Here is a 22,722-nt window from a genome sequence, read left to right as displayed (position 1 = left end):
TCATTCCAGCTAGGATCGCTTCCTCTAGCATAAATAATCCAGGTGGGTCTCAATCAGAACAAGGTCCATGAAAGACTTTCAGAACCTGTCAAGTCACTCAGAGAAAAATAACTGTAGGCAGATCAAAATGGGGAATGGCTGTCAGATTCATGGATTGAGGGGATGTTAGGTGCCCAGACTCAAAGAAAAAGAGCTAGTGACTAATCTGGTTAGTCATCTCCAAACCTTTCCTAGAACAGTCCTGCTTGTAACTGGGGAGTTTTGAGATACTCAGCTTTTCCTGACACCGCTTAAGGGAAAGCTCCACAGGAGCACAGCCTTGACCTTGGTGGCTATTAGAACAGACCTGGCAGCAGGACCAGGGGGCTTGGGATACTGGCATGGTTTTGCAGGTGCTTGTGCAAGGTGTTGTCTTCAATCACCATGAAAACCAATGTTCTAAAGCTGTCCAAAGGATTTGGCAGTGATCTCCTTACTCCTGAAATAACTGTCTGCTGGAAAATAACCCTGCCTGGCAGATAGAGCCCTTGTGTCCTCCATGGCAGCTCCACTGTTCAGAGGCTTTCAGAGGTGTGGACTTAGGCCATGTGATGTATTTAAAACAGGCCACACAATGACAGCGGCTGGTCACCTCTCTTGGTCACTAGTCCAGTTGAACAGCAGTGTAGAAGTAAAAAGAAAAGACCTGCTTGTGCCATAAGTGGCACCATCATCCACTGACTCTTTCAGCTGTTTCTCTTTTACCACCACTCAGCAAACACTTGCGGCTCAGCTCCAGGGGTTCCCATGCTGATAGGATGTCAATAAAACCTGCTAGCGCTCCTTAAAGTTAGGCAGGAGGGATGCCGTAGGCTCCTGAACATAGATTTGATAAATGGATCACAGTCTTGCCCAGAAGAACCTCTAGGCTTCTGTTCCCAGCTCCCCAAACAGCTCTGCCAATGTACCTCTGCTTTCCCCTGAGTTCAAGATGAGGATCCTGCTGCAAATCACCTGCCTGTGGTGGAACAGTTGCTCCTGTGGAGGCACCTGAGTAGTTTTAAACCTGTGACTTGGTAAAAATACAAGTAGGTATGTAATGGAGAAAGGCCTGCATTGGCAGGGAGGAGGGCCAGCTGATTTATTCTTTCTTCTGCATTTAATAGCTTTTGAGTTTTGGGATTCCCACAACCAGGCTTCCTGGTTCACCCTCATGTCTAAGCCTCATTTTCCTGCTGAGAAGCAAGGGATGTATGCTGGCAGCTCTGTCTGTCTGACCCAGCCCCCAAGATGTTCTCTGCCCTGCTACATCATGGCATCAAAAAACCCAACCACTTGATCACCCAGATCAACAGTATCATTTGCAAAAGCACTCAGCACCCAACCATCCTGCCAGTTATCTGAGTGGCCATCTTTGCCTTGCCTGTTCCCAGGGGCCACTCCCAGCAATATGCAGATAAAATGGGTAACTTTGCTGGAAGCTGTGGGGATGACCCCACTTTATGCTCTGGGAGAGGGCAGAATCTGCCCCCAAGCCCCAAAACATGGCAGGAAAGTTTTGATTTATACATCTAGACAAAGCCCCACAGGAAACTGCTGTATGGAAATAAAACCCATTATGCTTTACAATTAGAGAGAGAAAAGGCTTGGGGTTAAAATATGAAGTGGTCAAGCTATTAACCTTCTCATCTAGAATGAATGGTCACTAAATTATGGGGCACATCTCCCTCCTCCTCCTCCACCTTAGGAGGAGTGGCTGAGGGAGCTGGGGTTGCTTAGTCTGGAGAAAAGGACACTCACTGGGGACCTAATCACTCTCAAAAGCTACCCGAAAGTGAGTGTTGGTCTCTTTTTCCAGGTAACAAGTCATAGGTCAAGAGGAAATGGCCTCAAGTTGTGCCATGAGAGGTTTAGACTGGATATTAGGAAAAATTTCTACACCCAGAGGGTTGTCAAACACTGGAAAAGAGTGCCCAGGGAAGTGATTGTGCCACCAACACTGGAGGTGTTTAAAAGGCATGTAGATGTGGCACTAGGGACATGATTCAGTGGTGGGCTTGGCAGTGCTGGGTAATGGCAATTGATGATCTTAAAGGTCTTTTCTAATCTAAATGATACTGCTCCCTTACGTGAACAAGCAATAAAGCATAATTAATCCTGCTCTGAAAATATGATCAAATACCAGCAGTGAGTCACAGCTGAGCCTGAGGGGGTTAAGGAACTTAAATCAGAGAGCCAGCACATCAGGCAAACAGCAAATCCTCCTACCACCTCCTGTCACCACTAACACCCAGCTAGGGCTGTTCCCACCAGTGACATGAAGTGTGCTACCTTACGTGGATTCCATGGGGGGAAAGAGCAGTTTGTGTAAGCTCTTGTAAGGTGGACAGACTCTGTAAGGGATGGGAGGCCTCCATGGGAGACCCAGGAGAGCACAGGAAGCACATCCAGTGTCAGTAAAATTCCCTCTGGGTCACAGTGCTGGGGGGGGGGGGGGGCAGGGGAGGGGGCAGGTGTGTGTTTGGAGAGGGAAAGGGATGGAGTTTCCAGAGATCCTATCTTTTAAGATGTAATATTGCATTAGGTTCTAGCCAGTTGTGATGGTTAAAAATCCCCTGGTAGTGTTTGGGCACATGTGCTCTGGGTACATTGTAAACTGAGCAGTTGCATTTTGCTGGTCTTAAAGCAATTCCAGACAGCTTCAGCTGGAAGAAAAATTAATCTTCCCCCTCCCTGGTAAAATGTGGCCTGCTGTGGACAGTCTATGCTAAAGGCAGCTGGACAGCTGGGAGGAGGAAAAATGGCTTGTTAGTACATACTGCAGAGATGCTTCTGGATGGAACATGTTTTGTACCTTTGATCAGTGGTCAGAGAGGATAGGGGAAAATCTGCAGAGACAAGATGGGTCCTGCAAGCCCCCCCAGGGAAGTGGCAGCACACAGCTTCAATGTCCCAAGATGAATAGACGGGATAGATCACCTTGTCCTGACCCACTTGGCTTCCAACACCTGCTCTTTCCCAAACACACTGGTTGGGCACATGAGAAAACCTCACCAGCATGAGGGAGATGTGGTAGAGAAGTGCTCTCCCACCCACCTTGTATGAGAGATTTGTGACATAAAATTCACACACCACAAGACCAGGGCCATCCTGCTGCTTCTCTGGGCAAGACCCTACGAAAAGCAGAGAAACAAAAGCCACACTTCTTTTGCAGGGTATCATCTGTCAAGAAACATTGCCTAGCTGCCAGCCATGCTTCATGTTTAAGTCCCCTGCTCTTTGATCTGGGGGTTGTGAAGAGGCGGGAGCTGGGCAGGCATTTTTTGGATGCACATATTGAGCCATACCCCACTCAAGCACCTCCTGCCAAACATTTGTGGGTATTCAGAGTGAAGTGGGATAGGGAGCATGTCTCCAAGCCAGCACACGTAGAGCAGCAGAGAAGAGGCAGCAGTGTAGGTTTCAGCACGAGCTGGACCAGCCCACTCAAGTATGAATTTGGTTTATCAGCAATAAGTATCCACACTCCTGTTAGCACTTGGCTGGCGAGCTGGTGTGGATGTGCCTGTCCTTACCAGAGTGACTCTCATCTGCCTGTGTCCTGGTCACCAGTCTTCAATGGCCCAAGGGCACAAGCAGTAACAACACTCTGCTTTGCTGCCTTTGTTGGAAGCAGGAACAAAGCCACTAGAGGATAAAGCATTGCTCATTGCAAACACCTACAGACCTGATTTTTTTGTGGGAACTATTCAACAAGCTTTTTAGTTTGGGATCATGATATACAAGTTTTTGGGTGTTCTCTTGTTTAAGCTTGTGAGCAGCCACTGCCTGCTGCAGGAGTGAGCCCTCTTCCCAGCTCACCACCTCTCCAGGTCCATCAGCCAGTCCACTGGTAGATAACATCCAACTGTGGCTTGTGCTCTACTGCCAGCCCTGTGGCCACAAGTACCAGGTGACCCAGGAGCTCCAGGCTGAGGCCTAAATGATTACTGGTTCTGGTTCCGTCCTCTCCAAAGGGTACCCCACAAGTGCACCATTTCCTGAAGCATCTCTTTGCTTTGAGAGGCAAAACTTCGGAACTTTTGGTTTTATCTCCTCTCCTCTCTTTCTAATGTAAGTTAGAGTCGCTAAATACCCATCACAACTCTACCTTCATCTTACCAAGGCATGGCTTTTCTCAACTGATTTTTCTTTTCCATAAGAGAGGGTTACCATTTGTCTGAACTAGCATCATGGGACTCAAGTTGAAAGCAAAACCAAGCAAATATTCATGTAGCAAAACATTCGCATACCATTACAACAGCAATATTAAATATAAACCAAAGTGACAACCAAAATTCCCCTACAGTCTTTCCAACTTTGAAAACCATGCTGAAGAAGATTAAGAAACAGAAAGAAAACTTGAAATAAGAGAGAAACCAGCCAAACTAATTCCTTTGATCCAGCTGAGAAAAAGATACAGGAGGGAAAGAGCTAGCATAAATAGTAACCCTTTATTTTTTTTCTTCACTGCTGTTAGTAGCAGTGATCACTATGCCTCAAGATCCTTGTCTGTGAAATGAAGATGTTAATATATAGTTGTAGCTATATGCAATTTTATGCAATCTGTTAAATGCCCTTAATGCTATAGGTGGAAGGTCATAGAGGGAGGCAACAAGTGCTGAAATGAACTGCCAAATATGTCACTGTTCACTACAAGATCTGCTTAACTGTGAGTTACAGACTCCATATCACTCATAGCCATGCTTTGGCTTTATTGCCTCCCTTGATAGCCTGCGTGGTCAGGGTAGGCAAGACATTCCTACGGTGTTAATAACATGAGGAGGCCTGCGTGTGTATGAGCACGTACCTGTGTATGTACACACAAAGCCCGTGTAGACTAATCCTTTTTAAACCTTTCTGCTTAGGGAACTGCATGGAAATCTCAAAGCTGCTGACTGAGGAGCTTTCCAGCTTCTCGGGCCAACTGTTTGGCCCTTCACCTGAAGTGGCATGAGAGAGGGCAGGGTTTGGGGAGGAATGGTTTTCCTGCTGGCTATACCCAGAAAGCCACTAGATACCTCAGGCTGGTGGCTGTCAGCCTCTTGCATCTATTCCTGGTATCTCCATACTTGTGATCAATGCCTGTTGAGAAATGATTCTCAGAAAAAAAGAGTCTGTGAGCAGTGACTTGTGGTCACTGGTTTAGTGGCTCATGCTGTACTATCGTTTGTGTGGCCTGCCTTGGGAAACTCAGGGGGGGTTCCCTAACTGCTGCCCTGATTGCAAATGATGAACAAGAGGCAGAATAGCACATTTTTGGTATACCTAGTATAATTCTCAATCCCAAAAGAGGTCTTTCATGCCAGGCTCAACCGCTGGCCTTCTCTACCCCAGATTTCATCCCACCTGTGGGGTGGGGGATGCAGAGGAAGGCAGGACTTTTCTGCAGCCTCAAGATTCAGTCAGAGTCAAGAAGTATTTTAAGCACTCCCCATCCCTTTCCTGCTGCAGCTGCTGTGCCCCATGCTGTTTCTTTGTAACAGAGAGAGAAGGACAGAGGCATATTTTCTTTTCAGCACTTACCGCCGCTCGGAGATCTTCACCATCTCCTGCCTGCAGGCAGAACAGATGCTCCTCTTCCTCTCTTGTCCTTTCCCGGAGAGATGCCTTCTATGGTTTTGCACCAATTTCCTAAAAATAATAATGAACTTTACTGAACAAGGAGCCACACACTTATTTCTATTCTAAAACTTACTCCACCTGCCCATTTTGGGTGAATCCAGTCTGTAAGTGTCTTTACTTAAAGGCTACGAACAGCCTCAGACAGTGATTGATTCATCCCATGTGTACGTGTTGTACTCGTCACCCTGGGCTCTAGACTAGGGCCAGATGCACAACCACAGCTGAAAAAAAACCTGATCTGTGGAAAAACTTTGACTTAGAAGGAGAGAAATAGTTGTAGCACAGGGAATAGTTTTGGTGTTCACTTATCCCTTATACTGTAACTTTAGCAAAAAACACATGTAATTTTTTTAATTAAGGTGGCAGCTGGCGCTGCTTAGGTCTTTGAAGTTATGGCTGTTACACAGCAGATCAGCGTCAAACCAAACTCTGTCACTGCAGTCATACCTATCATGCCAGAGTCTCCCTCTATTCCCACACAAATATACTCTGGGAGACACTACCTGCAAAACACTCACAGCACAAGAGCAGCTAAAATTGCAGTGGTGTGCTTTGTGGTGCTTAACCAAACATTTGCCCCTCTCAGAGTTCCCCTCAAAATCTGCAGCTGATAACCCCTCCCTGGGAGAGATTGGACTCTGCAGAGGAGCACTGTCAGCACATCCAACCTCCTTGCACTGACATCCCTCCCAGCACCACCACCCAAAGGCACCCTGCTCCAGGGCCCTGCTGCCAGGACGGGCAGCCATAGGGAACAAATCTGCCTCTCACCTATTTATTCTGGAGCCATGTGGGGGTTAATGCTCCCTTTCCCAATTGTAGAGTGACCCAGGTGGGGCTAATGAGTGCTTGCCTTGCTTAGCTAATTAGAGGCGCTGAGAGCAGCAGGCTGCAGTTCTGGGCTGGGGCACTTGCAAAGGGAATATAGAGTGTGTAGGTTTTATTTCCAGCTTTTTTTCTTTTTTTTTTTTTTTTCCCAAATAAAAACCTCTGGCAGGATAGCACAGCACAGATGGGAAAGAGCAAGGAGATGAGGCTCTCTTCTCACCCTCCCTCTTCTAATCTGCATTATTCTGGGGTATGAGAAGGAGGCAGGAGCAAAAGATAAGGAAGGCTAGACCATTTGTTCTCCTTCAAAGACAGAGTTTCAGTATCTGATCTAAATGAGCATAGTCCTTCAAAGCCCAGCCTAGGCCTCCCCACTTCCACAACTCACCCCTCCCAAGGTGCCCACCATCTCCGTGGAGTCCAGCAGAGTGTGCCCCAGTGGCAGTCTCTGCTCAGAGGCACGTGAAGCTCAGGCTTTGTGTGGGACACTTGTGGACTCCAAAGTGCTCTGCAGTGTAGCCAGAGAGGGCTTTGCCCTCCCTCCCTGCCATTTCCCCATGAGTGTGGCTGCCCAAGGTTGCTGAAGGAGAGCTTTCCCTTTCAGAAATGGTGGGAGAAACTGAGGAAGCTTTAATACGGCTGCTGGGCTCGACAGTCCTTCCCCGGGCCCTCCTGTTTGCACATTCCGGAGGTTTTGCCGCCAGGGTGCAAGACCCCGGACAGACAGACAGACAGACAGTGTGCACTGACAGCCAGTGCTGCTGCCTACCACTCCCACCCTACAGCAGCAGGGCAGAGGCTGGGAGTGGGGGGCAGTCACCGGTGGGGGGGTCTGTGGCATGGACAGTTTCCACTTGAGCTGAAAGCTGCCTGTTTGGGAAGGTTTGGGGTGCAGAAGCCCAGGTTAAGGGGCAGTGCTTCTCAGGGAGGTCATGGCCAGAGCTGCTAAGGCTGCTCCTTGCCATCCCACATGTGGCAGCAGGCTGACCAGCACATGACAGCTTGAAGGGATCTGGATTTTATTACAACATCACCTCTACCATAACACACCCAAAGAAGGCCCTCAGCTGCTGATGAGCCTGCCCTGTGCTCACAGGCTTGACCTCGAAAAGTTGTGGTCTGAGCTCTCTTTTCCTTGCCTGCCCAGCCCTTTACACAGAAATTGCGGCTGCTGCTGAAAGGTGCTCATTTTTCGTCTCACTCTTGCAAGCTGCATGTCCCTTGCCTCTCTATCTAGCTGTTATTTAGTTCCCTTCATGTTGTTTTCCCCTGGCTTTTCCTTTGTTTCTTTCATAAGGAAGCAGCACATCATTATGGCTGGTCTTTCTCTGGAGCTCTCCTAGCCGAGGTCATTACTTAGCTTGTGAGATCCAACGAGGTGGCTGTTTGTATGGCTGTGAGACCTATGAAAAAGCAGCTAATCAATTCAGAAAATCATCTGGGTGGTAACCCCACTGTCAGCTTATTTTCTTCCCTTCCACTTAGACATCAAACTGGCTGAAGAGGGCTCTGGGGAATGAGGCAGGCACTGAGAGCTGCTCCTCTGCAGACACATCTGTGTCTTTCATCAGCAGGGCTCAGGGAATACCACTAACTGGAGAGGGGAAAAATCTCTTTGGAGCTGAGAGGCTGGTTGTCTCCATCCTCTCGCTCTGAAGAGACCCTGCCCAGTGGGGAAGCAATCGTTTGAGAAGTGGCTAATGCACTAACGCTGTTTGGCAGAGACTGTCACGTAATACACAGAACTGGGGGAGGATGGGGGCAAAACACACAGCAAGGAGGGCAGCGTTGGGCTACACCAGTGAGCACACCCTGGTTGCCAAAATAGCTTGTAATGGCTAAGTGGAGCAGCAACTGGCAACAGCACATGTAAATGGCCTTCTGGTGAATGAACTTACTAATTGTTGTGCTTTGCTTTCACTCACTCTTTCTCTGGTTTGTGTCTTTGGGCACTGCCCAAGAACTGGGAATGCTCAGAGCCATAAAGCCTTTACCATCACCAGTTTTAGTCACTAGAAATAAAGATGCACAGCATCTTGTACTCTGGGACTCTGTGGTGTCATTCAGAGAAGACAAGTCACATCTGAAAGGCGTTCTCTGTCAGACCAGCTAGCCCTCTGAAGGGAGGGTGTGGGTGTGCATGGCTGTGTCACAGAATCACAGAATGGTTTGGATTGGAAGGGACCTTTAAAGGTCACCTAGTTCCAACTGCCCTGCAATGAGAAGGAAGATATGTCTTCAACTGCATCAGACTGCCCAGAGCCCTGTCCAACCTGACCTTATATGTTTCCAGGGATGGGGCATCCACAGCAATCTTCTGTGTGCATCCTATTCCAGTGTTACATCACCCTCATCATAAAAGATTTTTTCCTTGTATCTAGTCCAAATCTAGCCTCTCTTAGTTTAAAACGAGCATCACTTGCCCTATCACAACTGGCCCTACTAAAAAATACGTCCCATCTTTCTTATAAGTCCCCTTTAAGTACTAAAAGGCTGTGATGAGGTCTCCCCAGAGACCTTCTCTTCTCTAGGCTGAATAATCCCAATTCCTCATAGGAGAGATGTTCTGTCCCTCTAATCATCTTGCACAGCCCTCAGGGTGTGGGACTCATTTCAGCAAGTCTCACTGCCAGCAATAGCCCTGCTCTGGGAACTGACCAAAACTTCCAGCCCAAGGCATTGCCAACCACCCATTGCCAAGCACCCAACAGCCACCTGGAGGGGCAGGGGGCACCCTAGCCCCCTGAACCCTTTTCCATCCTGTGAGGCATCAGGGAGGCTGCTGGGGACAGAGTAGGACACCAGGATCCTCTACATTCCATCCCAGGAGACCCCAGTCAGCACGAGCACCCCCACAGTTCTTAGCAACCATCTGCCATAAGGAACATGGCACAGCCAAAACTGCAGCTCCCACTGCATCACTCTCAGTCTTTCCTGATGCCCTGGCTGCTTCTGTCTTTTGTCCATCCTGAAACCTCCTGCATCACAGGCAGGGACCAACCCTGACCCCCAGAGACCGGGATGCTCTGCTTTCCTGAAGGTCTCCCCTTCTTCCCTTACTCTATGACTCAAAACTGTAGATTTATCAAGCAGTGCAGCAGATCAAAACAAAAATGTTTGGCTGCTGTATCTTCTATTCTTTATCCAGCACACTATTTTTAGATACCAAAGTCTACCGGAAAACCAAGAAGTTTAATACTGGCATTAGCTGCTTTGACTTTTAAATTTTTTACTGAGCACAAATTCATTTTTTATCAACAGATTATAGGAATCACGATATTTAGACCTGTAAGTGACAAACTCTTTCAAATATCTGTAAAAATGAAGTAGTATTGTCTGCTAACCACACCTGATTTGTTTGCACACCAACAAAGCTGAATCCACCATCTCAAACTCCCATCCCATACCAGAAAGGGCACATAGCATTTTGTCCCCACATTCTAAGAAAGGTGGGGAGGGAAGAATGGGATTTTATACTCCTTTGAATTGAAATTACATAAATTATGTAGGTTGCTGTTTTGTTCTACTTACATGCAAGGTGTCATTAAGCAAATTTTTTTTCATAAAGCCAGGAACACTCACACATAGCTATGCTTTCCCTATTTTCCATGCATGGTACAGTGGTTCTACATTTATTTAGCAACAATACTGAACCCTCTGCAAAGGTTTGCTCTAAGTTCAGAATGGGAGAACAGCCTGCATTTCAGGTTTCCTTCCTTCTGCAAGGTCGAGTGACATCCTGAGGTCTCCTTTTAGAAAGCTAACAAACCATGTTAGAAGAATAAAACAAGATATTTAATGGAGAAGCCTTGCACTCAAGAGAACACACAGCACTGACTGAGGCCACAGTTCAATTCTTTGGCTCATTTTCTGCAGTGACACAGACAAAACAACTGCACACCTTTTTTTAGAAGCAAACTCTGATTCTCTTCACAGCCAGGCAACTTTGTCAAAGGATTTCAGAGACAAATGAAAGGCTTTAACATTTATGAAATAGTAAGTGAATAAGTGAAAAAAAATTCCTTGAAACTACTGTTTAAAAAAAAAACCACCTCAAATATGGGAGAAAGCAGGAAGTTCAACTACCTTTAAAGACAATGCCTTTCTACAGAGTAAGCTCAGTATAAAATGAAGATGTGAATTTGTTTCCTTTGGTCTCTCCAGCACTTCAAATAAAATAAAGCTTTTATCCTATTATGTTTTAAAGCATGACTTCCAGCAGAATAAACAGTTCTTGCCTTATTTCCTCTATTCTACATGAAGTATCCTACCCGTGGATTTGGCCAGCAGTCTGGAAAATGTCAAGGTTAGGAAAGGCTGAGCTTCATTTGGTTTTCACAGATCTGAGTAATGAATTGTTCATTTTAAAGTATTGTTTTAGCTTGAAAAGCGAGTCTGTAGCCCTGGCATCATGGGGTTCCACATCTGTCTCTCAGTTCCTCTGGACCATGTTTGCTCAATTTAATAAAAAGGGATTTTTTTTTTCATGTTTTGCAACCCTGAAAACTAAACAGGAGGCCTGAGGCTTTAGTGGGGTTTTCCTCTTCATATACCCTTATCAACACGGCAGATTTTGCTTGCTAACACTTTATATTAATAGTCTCCTACAATGGCATTGCTATTGCAAGAAGACTGGATAAGCCCAAGGTGCAGGAAAAGGAAGAGCATCAAGAACTTGCTTTTGACACTAGACAGAGTACTTGTAATTCTGAATGCAAATGGGAAGCAGAACCCCACAGGAAAAACAAAGGCATTTTCCTCCCCAGACAGGGTTGAGTCAAAGTCTTTTTTTCCCTTCTTTGTGTTTGCAGCTTGATAAAACTCCATAAAAGAATGAGCAGCTCAAAAAGATTCACGGGGAACTCATCTCTCTGTTTCATTGTGTGAAAACCAGAGATATTCTATTACATTAGAAATCATATCAGGCCAACTGAAGGCAGTATCTTTTCACACTCTTCACATCTTACCTGTGGAACTTCCTTCTGCCACACGTGATGGAGCCCAGGGGTCTTAGCAGGATTCAGAAAAGAGTTCAGCTGGTCTCAAACATTTTTACAGGCAATTTTAAAAGCTATAATAAAAGTAACAAAAACGTCTAGTGATGTAAGTCCTGCTTACCAAAGCTAAATTCAGCCTTTGCCTGTGGAGTTTGGGAAATGTTTCATCAGTAGGGATGTTCTCCTGCTCCTACCTACTGGAGGCTTTTGTGTTCCCTGCCCATGATGCTGATCCCTGGCAAAAACAAGCAGTTAGAAGAGAGGAAGAGTTAGTTTGATCAAACACAAAACCAGTTTTTCTAGTTCTACTTCAACTACCAAGCACTGAATATGCCCACTGTAGTGCTGACCAGTCCTGAGGGAAATGCAAGGTTAAAGGGATGGCTCAAGGGAGAGGTCCACAGAGTCCTCACCTCAGGAAGGGCTTGTGTTAGGCACTTATGAAAAAGTGCAAAAAATCCTTTGCCTTATACAAAGGTCTTGGAGGAAGGAGTGAGTTCCACAGCTGAACTACCTGCTCAGGTGGGAAGCAAACAAGCAAACTTTCTTCTTATTAGATTTATTTCTGCCAGAGGTTGATTTCACTGGCTGTGCTGCAGCATTTGCATTTCCAAAGGGAAAGTTCCTAAACGTTTTCTCTCTAAAAATGTTTTACCTGTTTAAACATCCCTGCATGTTGCCAGCAATGTGCATGTACCAACTGCAGTTGCTTAAGGGCTGCTGGCCCAGGGACACAATTCCCTGTGTCACTGGCTGCTGTAATGGAGACCAAGGATTTTACATCACCCAGAAAGGGACCAGCCTAGTGTGTCTGCTTGATTGTATGAGAACAACTGGAGCTCAACCACCATGTCCACACACTCAGAGCTGTTCACACATGCGATGGCCTGTGGCAAGGCAGCGGCTGCCGAGTACAGCAGATGAGTGAAGGGGGAGAAGAGCAGCCCCCTGACCATGGCCAGGACTGCAGGGGGAAGCATGAGGGTCACAGCCTAAGCAAACCTGACAGCACATGTGAGCGTGTGTTTAGGGGTAGCTCTTAGCAGAAGCCATAGTGGGCAGATTGTGCCTAAGTGTGAGAATCCCCAACAGTGGCTGGAAGACTGAGACACCCCTGTGCTTTCTCCTGCCCATTGCTGCTCACCTTAGCTGGCTGTGTGGGGAGGAGGCACACAAGGGCTGGCTTGTCCTCCCTGCCTGAGCTGGTACGTTTAAATTCCTCCCAGGGTGTCCACTTGTTTCCTGGCCACTGCATGCTGCTTGACCGGCCCATGGCCTCCATAGGCTCTGGAGCCCTGGGGAAGGAGGGTGCAGCCAAAGAGGCAAAGCACTGACTGTCCCTAGGGTGGCTGTGCATGGGATTTGGAGGGGGATATGTTGGAGGTGGGGAGCAGGTGGCACAGTGCTGAGCTGCTCAGCTGTCGTGGGGCTGCAGAGAGACGGACGCAGCTGGGCGAGGGAAGGAAAGAGCTCAAGGTCTGGCAGTGTTTCTGCTTTACAGGTCTGTGGCCGGCACAGAGGCAGCAAAGAGTGATCCAGCTGGGATGCAGGGCCCTCATGACCCCTCGAGGGGCTGTGTGTGAAACACCCTCACAAGGGTGAGATGTGCATGCACGGGAGCTGTGACAGCCTCACCCCAAGGCCCGTGCTGCTTTGTGCTGGGGCCAGTACCCTGGCAGCAGCCCCTGCTGCGTGCCAGCAGGAGCCTTGGCAGTGCTCTCTGGGGCATACATTTATATCTGCTCATGCAAATAACCTGGAAGTGTCCCCCGGAGTGGGACAGCTGGTCCCCGGCAGCGCTTTTGGGAGCATTCTTTATGTGCCCATGTAAGTACCCTGGCAATCTCTTTTAGGGCTCGCCAGCAGGGGCCCTGGCAGAGGCCAGGAGGCAGTGTCTTGCTGGCTGAAGCCATGCCAGCTGAAGCTTTCCAAAAGCAAAGCTTTCTTCTGCCCCAAACAAAGAGCCAATGTGGCTGGCGTCATTGATTTGTTTCGTGACTTGCTGCTTTTAACACGGCAGGAAAAGGCCAAGAGGAGTTTTAATTTGTCCAAATGGTTTCAGACAAGGTTAATACAACTCATCGATAAATGACACTTTTCATTAAGTTTTAATTACCATGTCATTTCAACAGGCTGGACATGCCCTGCCTCCTCAGCATAGTCAGTGGTGTTTGTTGTTTTTTTCTTCAAGGTGCGCTTCCTTGAGCTTCAGTGATTAATTTCCATTGTGGATCTGGGAGCTGACAGGCTGCCGGAGAGCCCGACTGCCTCAGAGAATTCCCCTGGGCCCCTATCCCCAGGCTGGCAATTACAGCTTTACATCCATGTGGTGATGGGTGAGGCATGCTGGGCTGACACAGTGGCAGGAGGAGGTGGGCCAGCAGTTTCAGAGCCATTAAGATGCCCACAAACTAAAATGCCATTGTTGGATCTTCTTTCTTCATGCTAATGGAGGTGCTCCCTTCCAACAAGCTGTGGCCTGGCTGTGTCTCAGTGCCTGTGGCAGAGCCCTCTGTGCCTTTTATAAAGCCTCATTTCTTTCAGGCTTAATTTCTTCAAGTAGGGCCTTGCTGGAGAGAAGCTGGAAGCAGAGTTTAGACTAAAATCTTTGAACCCAGCACACTGCTGTACCTTGATACACCGTAGTCTTGGTCCAGAAAGGGTGCTGGTGGATGCTAGCCCCCTCTTCTCCTCAGGGTGAGGATAGCACAAATCCTCAGGGACCAGTGAGGATGGCAGTTGATGCTGAGCAGTTGATTTTTCCTGTCATCACTCAGAGGTGAGTTCTAAACACCCGAGAGAGATGCAGACAGGATCTGGTTCAGATCCAACTCAAAAGAAGGTGAATAAACAGAAACTACCAGAATTGCTGGAGTCAGAAGTTCAGTTTGGCTGATAGTTTTCCCTCTCCAGAATGAAAACATGAATATTGTTTTAGCTTAAGAAAGTCTGTGCGTGCCCATAGTACCCCTGAGGCAGGATTCCCTCCTATGCACTGCACTGATTTCTGTCCCCAGCACTGTTTCAAAATTTTGCTAAAATGGTTATTTTTACGTGGTTTATAATTCCCCTATTCACTTCCCTTTTTAACAGCAACTTCCCACACTCCTTTCCGTGTGACCAAGATCAATTATAAGAGTAGAGAACTTCACTGCTGCAGGGGTGTCTGGTAAGGACCTTTTACTTTAAAATGCCCACTGCTGTTACCATAGGCATTTGAGGAGCTGTAGTGCTTCAGCCTGGAGATTGGCAGCAGATTACAGTCATCTCTTGCATCTACACCTGCCTTCAGAAGGCTCACACAGCATGGTGTCTAGTGTCAGGACTCTGAGTACATCCCCTGGGGGTTTGGCTCCCTGGGCTCACGGCTGACTTAGATAATCACACAAGTGTCTGATGTTGAAGAGAGCTCTTCAAAAAAGCTCTGCTAAAAAGGCCCAGTGAGGGCCTGTCCTGCTGTTCACTAGTTGAGGCTCTTGCTCCCCGGCTGGGCTACCTTGCAGCTGTGTTGCAGCCATGCCTGTGCCATGTACCCTGTTTATATGGACCTTGGCCTGTGGACTTCAGTCCCTGAGGTGACCTTGGATCTGTCTCATCACCATGGACTTGCCTGGCAATCACTGGACTGTTGGCTGAACCTGATTCCCATCACCAGACCTGCTCTGTTCTTCTTGGTTAGGTATTGTGGGGCTGTGCTTCTGCCAATGTGGTCACTGCCCCATCCTGCCTTCTGTTACCCTCCACTCACCTTCCTCCATGGAGCAGCCAGCCCTCGCTGCTTCCTCCCAGCTGACGCACTGACTGATGCCTGTATCCCTGATGTGTCTTGGGATTTTGCCTTGGCTGTCACCAACAGAGTGAAACCACAGCGGGAAACAGCCTGCAGAGGACATATCGATCAGGCAGAACATAAAGGAAGAAGCTCTCACATATTATAATGCAAAGCAGGGATGGACAGCAGCATTCCTGCACGTATGTGCCACATGCCAAAATCTTACTGTGTGCTTCAGCCGGGAGGGCTGTTTCTCAAACTGAGGAAGGCCATGGGAAAGGTGAGTTTTAGGCAGATGGTGATAATGGCTCCCCAGGTCTCCTAACATGTCACTCTGGATGGGGCTTTGCTAGGTGTGGATTGGGATCCTATGGGAGCTGGAAGGGATGGTTCCAATGCCTGCGCTTCCACCCACAGCTGATGGCTTTACAGTGAACCTCACAGCAACACACTCAGGGCCATTCTCAGTGAGGTTCAAGAGCCAAGGCTTGCTCACCGGTGATTGAAAGAAGGTGGTCTTGAGCTATCTGTTCCCAAGGTGGGCTGAGAACTGGTTGTATTCTTGTGAATACCAAAAGACATGGGCTGTTTGTCTCAAAAACCCTACAAGCCTCCTTGAAGCCTCTGTCCATGCCTCACTTTGTGAGCTCAGTGATCACATTGCAGCTTGTTGCTGAAGGTCTTGCAAAAGTGGCACTGAACTGTGTGTTTCACACCTTTCTGGTCAGCCAGGTTAGGGTGGGTGCACTGAGGACTTCGCTGCTTGCTGTGGTGATGCAGGGAGTGCTGTACTGCTTTGGTGAAAGAGCACCTCTTGGGCAATGCAGTGATTTAGCTGAAGGTAAGACTGTACCTGCAGGATAAGGTTGGGAGGTGCCAGGGGACAAGAGGCACAGTGCTTTGGGCTGGGCTGAAATGCCTCTGAAGAACAGGATGAACAAGTCTAGGCGTGCCAGAAATGCCCTGAGCTTTGTCTGTAGTGATCCCAAGTGGCTGGGCTCTGCTCTTGACTGTGTACCCTGGGCAGGTGGCTGGTATTGTGATGAGCACTCTTCACCTTGCTTTAAGCTCTGTTGCTCAGGTGTTGCTACAGCTGATAGCAATATAAATCCCCACAGAGCCCAGCCCTGCCTAAGGAGCTGGGTAGTGCTTGGGGGAATGATGTTTTGCTGGCAGTGCTAGTAGTGCTGACTGGCTTGAAGCCAGTGTCTGCATTTGTGCTATGGTATATGGAGGTACCTGTAAAGGGAATGATGTAGAAGCATTGTTTTGACATCTCAAGGCTTTTAATAAAGTTTGGAGGTTTGCCTAGGCAAGATGAAGCTTGGCTACAAGACAGGCACTTTTGGGCAGTCAGATTTTAACTCAAATGCTCCTCGCTACCGTTAACTTTGTATTATAAACCCATTCCAAATGCTGACTTGCTTGCCTTGTGCACAAATGGAAAAGAAACCATACAGAGTGGGCTGATTTCTGAGCAGCTGAAGGTTGGGTGTAGCTGCCAATGTGGTCCCCCAGCCTTTGCTATCCTCTCTTCCAAAGCACTTCTGGAGCCTTAGAGCATAAGATAGAGCCATAGCTTTGGGATGCAGTGTAGCATGTGTGCCTTCTGGTGGGACTTCTATGAGAGCCCAGGGTGAGAGAGAGTGAGAGAGAAACACGGTGCTTTGCCACTGCAAGGCCTTGTGCTTCTTACTGATTGGGCTTGAAGTCTTTGTGATGGTGGAGCAACGTGAGTGATGTAGATACAGAGAAGTGGAGAGCCAGTGAGATGGCGAGGTGGTTGACATGGAGACACGGGATGTGCTGGCAGTGGTCACAGGGAATCTCACAGCTGTAGTGACCATGGATGAACTCAAATCCTCTGTTCCAATGTGTGATAGACTCTGGAAGCAGAAGTGGGAGGATTAGGGCAGAGATGTGGTTGGCTTTAGGTTCTGGTTGGGAAAGTCACGTGGGTGGAATAGGAGGATGGGAGTGGGAAGGATGTTTAGATGAAATAGAGCTTTTAGGAAAAGGAATTTTGCCCTGCTTTTTATACTAGGGCCAACCCCCACCCAACACACTGATCCCTGGGAGTCACCACAGCCTGCTGATGGATAGATACCATGGCTCAGGCAGCAAACCTGATATGAGTAATGCAAAAAGCAAGAAAACACTTCTCACAGTGGCACTGGGCTTCTTTCTTCCCCAGAGTCATCCCCTAGGGAAAGTGAGTCAAGTACACTTGCTAATATTTCAGGATATTTTGGTTGCCTAGTTTGCTCTCATATTTGCCTCTGTAGGTAGGAGAGGGAGAGAATACAAGAATACGAAGAATAAACTTAAGGCTTCCTCTGGGAACCTTTGCACAGAAACCTTGGTGACAGCCTGGGACCTGTTCTGGATAGCACTGAGCCTCTTTTCCAAATACCCAAGGCTCTCAGCTCCTGCCCTGGGAGCCCTTGGCAGCCTGCTGTTTGCTCCCAGAGCAACGGGGTGCTCATACACACCAGCTCACTTTGTTTTGTACTTCCTCTTCCCAGACCTGCAGTGTGTGGTAACAGCAGCAGGGAATTGGGATGGGCATGGGTGGAGGATTTTGGAGGAAATGGTGCAGTTTCACTTATTTATTTGCATGCTAAGCTCAGCAGAGCAGCAACAGCTTGGTGTGTGTGCTGGCTGCTGCACTCCTCTTCTTGGAGCTTGGAGTTGTTTGGCTCCCAGAGCTCTGAGACTGCTCTTGTGAGCAAGATTTGAATTTCTGCAGGTGTGCTGGGAATAGTCCAATCACCTTGTCTCGGCTGCTGGTCAGAGGAATTCATGGCTATTATATTTGGAAGCCAGGCAATGATTACAAATCAATGACTCCACTCCCGGAGTGATTCATCATTAACCGTGGTGTTTAGTTCTTTCCCTGGCTCTCTCCAACAGCAGCTCCCGTTCTTGTAGCATCTCAAGTGTCTTATTCATTTTAAATCATTGGATAGCTATGGCTGTAGCTGAGGAGTGGAAGGACAGATGCACTGAGACATGGTTGTGCAGCTAAGGGGAGGGAGGGTTCAGAAAGGGGGATGGAGCACCTTGAGGATGAGCAGAGCTTGCCTTTAGGCTGGGGAGCAATGCTGCCAACAATGCTGCCAGGGCAGACCAGTATCCTCTCTGCTCCAGGGCTCTCACTGATGTCCCTGCTGGGCTGGGCAATGGCCCATATTTTTGCCTGGCTGGGCACAAAGTGGGGTGGAAAGAAATAAAAACACTAACCTGTGCCCAGTTAGACAAAAGCAGGGGTTATTTAGCAGTCCAGTGGGGAGCTTTTAATCATCCCAAGCATCCCAGGACAAGCTATTCTTAATAATAATTTATAACACTTAGCACTTTTATGTGTTCTAAGCATTTTGCAGGCGTTAACCAGGGACTGGCACTATGGTCTCACCCAGGCCCAGCAGAGGGGCAGAAACTCTCCACAGCTTACCCTCATTCACCTGTGCACCTGCTCCCCTATGGCTGTATTCCAGCCCCTTGTCCTACCTCATGGTTTTCCTCTCCAATCTGAACTGTGTCCCTTATGCAGACTTGCTGTCAAATAGCAGCCATCCAGCCACTGTCCAGGGGACCGTGGCTATTTCACAGGCAGATACAGCAAATAATCACTGAAGCTAGGCAGGGAATTGGTCCCATGTCACAAATGAGGCAGCTGGCACGGATAGAATAGATAACTGGTGAGCTGGGAACATGTTTCCCAGCTCCAGCCTTCTCTTCCTGGCCTCTCCGTGATATTTCCAGGGCACAGCTTAGACTTCAGCATGTCCAGAGAGGCAGGGAAGCTAAAAGACATCCTGCCCCTCTGTACTCTCAGAAATGCCCCTTGGTTTGGATCTGGCTTATGCAAGATGGGTTGCCCACACAGGAAGCACAGCCAGGATTGCATCACAGCCTCAGGACCAGCCTCTGCTGGATTTGTTATCACTGTAGCCTTTGCTATCACCTACACACACTGCCAGGCTTTAATCTGGGGCTGGGATCTGCAGTAGCACACAGCAAGGTGACCCTGCACGCAGAGGCTGCAGCTGAAAGGTGGACTTTGCAGGATGCTGTAAAGCACTGTGTGAGATGCTGAGCTGAAAGACGAAGTGAAAAACACAGATCCACAAGCCTAATGCTGCTGCTGCCCCTGTGGTCCTTCCCCCTTCCTGCACTCCCACAGTTGCTTGTGCTTCCCTTTGCACTGCTGCTGCAAGGGACTGAACAGTGGGAGCAGACACCCGGCTGGGGCCACAGAAGGGAAGATGCAGGAAGGAGAGGTGGGAAAACATTCTGGAGTTGACTGTATCTGTCACCTCCTAGAAGCTTGAAAGGTTTGAAAGAAACTGGTCTGCACATAGAACTGAAACCGAACCAAGGGGAATTCTCTGAGAGCACTAAGTGCTGGCCACCAGCTATTTAAAGCTTCCCATGCATCTGACATGCAGCTGGGCATAAAGAACGGGTATGCCTGCAGCTCGCACTGACACACCCTTGGCAGCTTTAAACTGGGCTTTGGAACACTGCCAAGTACAGCTGCAGCAGCTGGGAGGTCAGCGTGGGCTAGAAACCACCCAGGAAACCAGAGAATAGCTGGGCTACTTGATGAAAGAGAGGGCATGATTGGTGCCCCTATCAGCCCTAGCTAAACAGCAAGTGGGACCAGAGCCAGGGAGTTCCAGGTTATTTCAGGAGCCAGCTAAGACTGGACAGGAACTGCAATCACAGTCTTCTGGAGAGACACACAGGACTATTGCACAACCTCCAGACGGGCTACCCACTTCTCATCAAGAATTCAAACTAGCCGAGAGATGTGTCGGTGTGGAAATGACCCCTATAACATTCCTTGTTAGTCCTTCAGACAGGGCAAGTCTTCCTATACCATGTCTCCATTCCCCGGGACATCTGAAACCAGGGCTGTGAATGCCTGTAGGCACTAAAGGAACCCAGGTCCTCCCACAGGCTCCTGGCTGGTGGCATCCATACCCTGGCTTGGGTTGTCCTGTTCTCCCTCCTTCCACCCTCCATGTCCACACGGATCCTGCCTAAAAGAAGCTGCGGTCTTATTTCACCATGAATTCTATTTTCAGAGCATGTACCACATTTTAATAGGAAGCAAAGCATCTCAAACACCTTCTTATTTCCTAGCACAATCCTCCCAACATCTGTACAGCATTCTCCTGGCAATGCCTGCGACTGCTTGTGTGAAAAAGTCCCATTAAAGAAGTGTTTTAGCACTGGACTTCGGTTTTGTTTTTCAAACTCTATTTGACAGGATGAACCAGTTGCTGCAAATCTCAGAGGCCCTCTGGCAGGCATTTCCAAGACTCCTGCCTGGCTGTAAGCTATTTGAGATCCTTCACACAGCATTTTAACCCCCCTCAATGCTCCGCATTGGGAACCTTTCTCTAGTGCCTGATTGTGCACTGCAGAGACAGTTTTTTAACTGCTTAGGCTGAATTTGGTTTTATGAAACTAATGCCAGGCTTTACTACTACGAGATAATTAGAGCAATTCCCTTTCTTCACTTATATTGCTCCCTTGAGTTATTTGCAGGCAGAATGCTTGTCCTTACTGAACCATCCCTTTTCACTCCATGCACTTTCCTCCTCATACTTGGGTTGCTTTCATCAACTAATAGTTGCTGCTGAGAATATCTGGGTCATTTTTCCACACCTTTGATCTCCCTTTGGGAGCAGGATCATCTACAGAAACAAGAAATACCCCGTCCTGCTGAGGAGCAGGCAAAGGGGCACTCTGGCCATGCTGCCCTGGCCAGGGCTTGGAGAGTATTGCAGATCCCTGACTTATCCCTGCATGGATCCTGGGATCCATCTTGATGACGGCAAAGAGTAAAGGGACCAGGAGAGGAGGAAAAGCTGGCAGGTGTCCAGCTAGGTTATTCAGAATGGGCTGTCCACTCTGCTTTCAGCCTGTTTCAGTATTGCTAGATAACAAAATATAACATATTATTGACCAGATTCCACTTTCTCTGCCTCAAAACCGATCTTTGTGACTGCTGTGGGTTGTTTTCAATAGCTTTTGGCTTACAAGAGCTTTCTCTTTTTTTTATTAAAATTTAAAATCGTTAAAATTTTGATTAAATTAAACCAAACAGACTTTGTTCTCCACTGGAAGCTGTTTATGTAACATCTGTTTTAAATAAGTTCAAAACTCAATCCATTCAACTGTGCAAAATAAAATGCTGAAATTACTATATCTGTTGGGGTTTTTTTTGTTTTGTTTTGTTTTTAAATCAGACTGTTCACCATCCACCTGACTTACTTCCCAGGCTCAAGCTTAGTCCTGTGTGCCCGATGCAGTCCAGGGGCAGCCTGCTGGATTGACATCTGCCTGATCCACACAGCTGGCAAAGACCGGGCAAAATCGTTTAAAACTAATTGTACAAATTGCTGCTTTTTCGGATTAAAAAGCATTAGTAAGCAGAATTTGCAGTGTTTTTGTTGGCATTAAACGCGCTGTGCTCTATATTAGATCAGATAGCCGAACTTATGTGCGTTCCTGGGACAGTCTGAGCAGGGCTCCCTTCAGCCCCCGTCCCGTTTTCTCATCACCTCCCCTGCCTCCTCCTCCTCTTTATATATTCATGAGGCAGCACGGCCGGGGATAAATAAAAGCCGAGCGAGCCGGGGCGGCAGCACAGGAAGAGGAACTGTGAGTGCCGGCACGGATCCTGCCTCCTTATCTTTGCCGGGACAGCGCCGGTTTGCTGGAGAGATAACTGTTCCCTGCTCTCTCGGGCGGCAGCTGGATGAGCTCTGGATACGAGGAGGAGGCAAGCTAACAGTAAGTGAGTCAGTCTCACCAGGGATAAGATAACACGTTTTTTAGGATGTTTCTCTTTCAAAGTTCAGAGCCAGGTCTGATGTGAAGCTGCATCCATCCCGCCCCCCGCTCCCTTTCCAGCTGATTGCTCCCCCAGCACACCTTCATCTCGTGGGATCCACTGCTGGGGCCAAAGGTATCCTTGTGGGCCCACAGGTGGAGGAGAGCCTGGAAGCAGAAAACATATGCACATGCAGGGACTTTCTGTGTAATTCAGAGGGGACCATTTCAAAATGTTGAGCCCTTCTCCAGCCTGTTTTGCTCTGCAGAGACTGGCGTGGAGGGCCACTAAAGCCTGGTGTTGAAGGATTATGTTGCAGTTGTGCTTTTCTGGGGAAGGGCAGAGCTCTCAGACTTCACATGTGCCTGTCTCCTATGATCTCTTACTACTCCCATGGTCTAACTTCCATCCTCTTTCTTCTGGGATTGCAAAGAAGAGACACACCTCTATCACTGCAGAGGAACCTGTGGGGTTTTCTGCCCATAAATAACCCCTCTGAGAGCTGGATTGTACTGAAAGGGTACAACAAGGTCTTTTCTTGACTGTAGGGAATCAGGATCTGATTAGCTCAAGCCAAAGCCAAAAGCACCTCAAGTCCTATGGCTCCTGCTTCCCTTCCTGGGCCACTATCA

The 22,722-nt window shown here is 48.1% G+C and overlaps 1 protein-coding gene across 6 annotated transcripts in view; it reads left to right on the top strand.

The window, feature by feature from the left end:
* ADA2 (adenosine deaminase 2) overlaps positions 1-22,722 on the top strand; it is a 51,795-nt gene that overhangs the window by 7,372 nt on the left and 21,701 nt on the right. For 2 of the 6 annotated variants that reach the window (XM_051784959.1, XM_051784960.1), the window contains exons 4-6: positions 922-1,071; positions 4,610-4,690; positions 19,079-22,050. The exons of 1 other annotated variant lie outside the window; for it this stretch is intronic. The gene's annotated coding sequence lies outside the window, so the exon portion shown is untranslated. Of the gene's footprint in view, positions 1-781; positions 1,072-4,609; positions 4,691-18,613; positions 22,051-22,722 lie in introns of those variants that run through there. 3 more of the 6 variants (XM_051784963.1, XM_051784961.1, XM_051784962.1) reach the window with 3 other exon arrangements.

The sequence above is a fragment of the Manacus candei genome, unplaced genomic scaffold (assembly GCF_025592945.1).
Source record: "Manacus candei isolate 608988 ecotype Guabito, Panama unplaced genomic scaffold, ASM2559294v1 h1tg000018l, whole genome shotgun sequence".
NCBI lineage: Eukaryota > Metazoa > Chordata > Aves > Passeriformes > Pipridae > Manacus > Manacus candei.
Note: the sequence above shows the minus strand (reverse complement) of the source record. Positions and strands in the feature narration are given on the sequence as shown.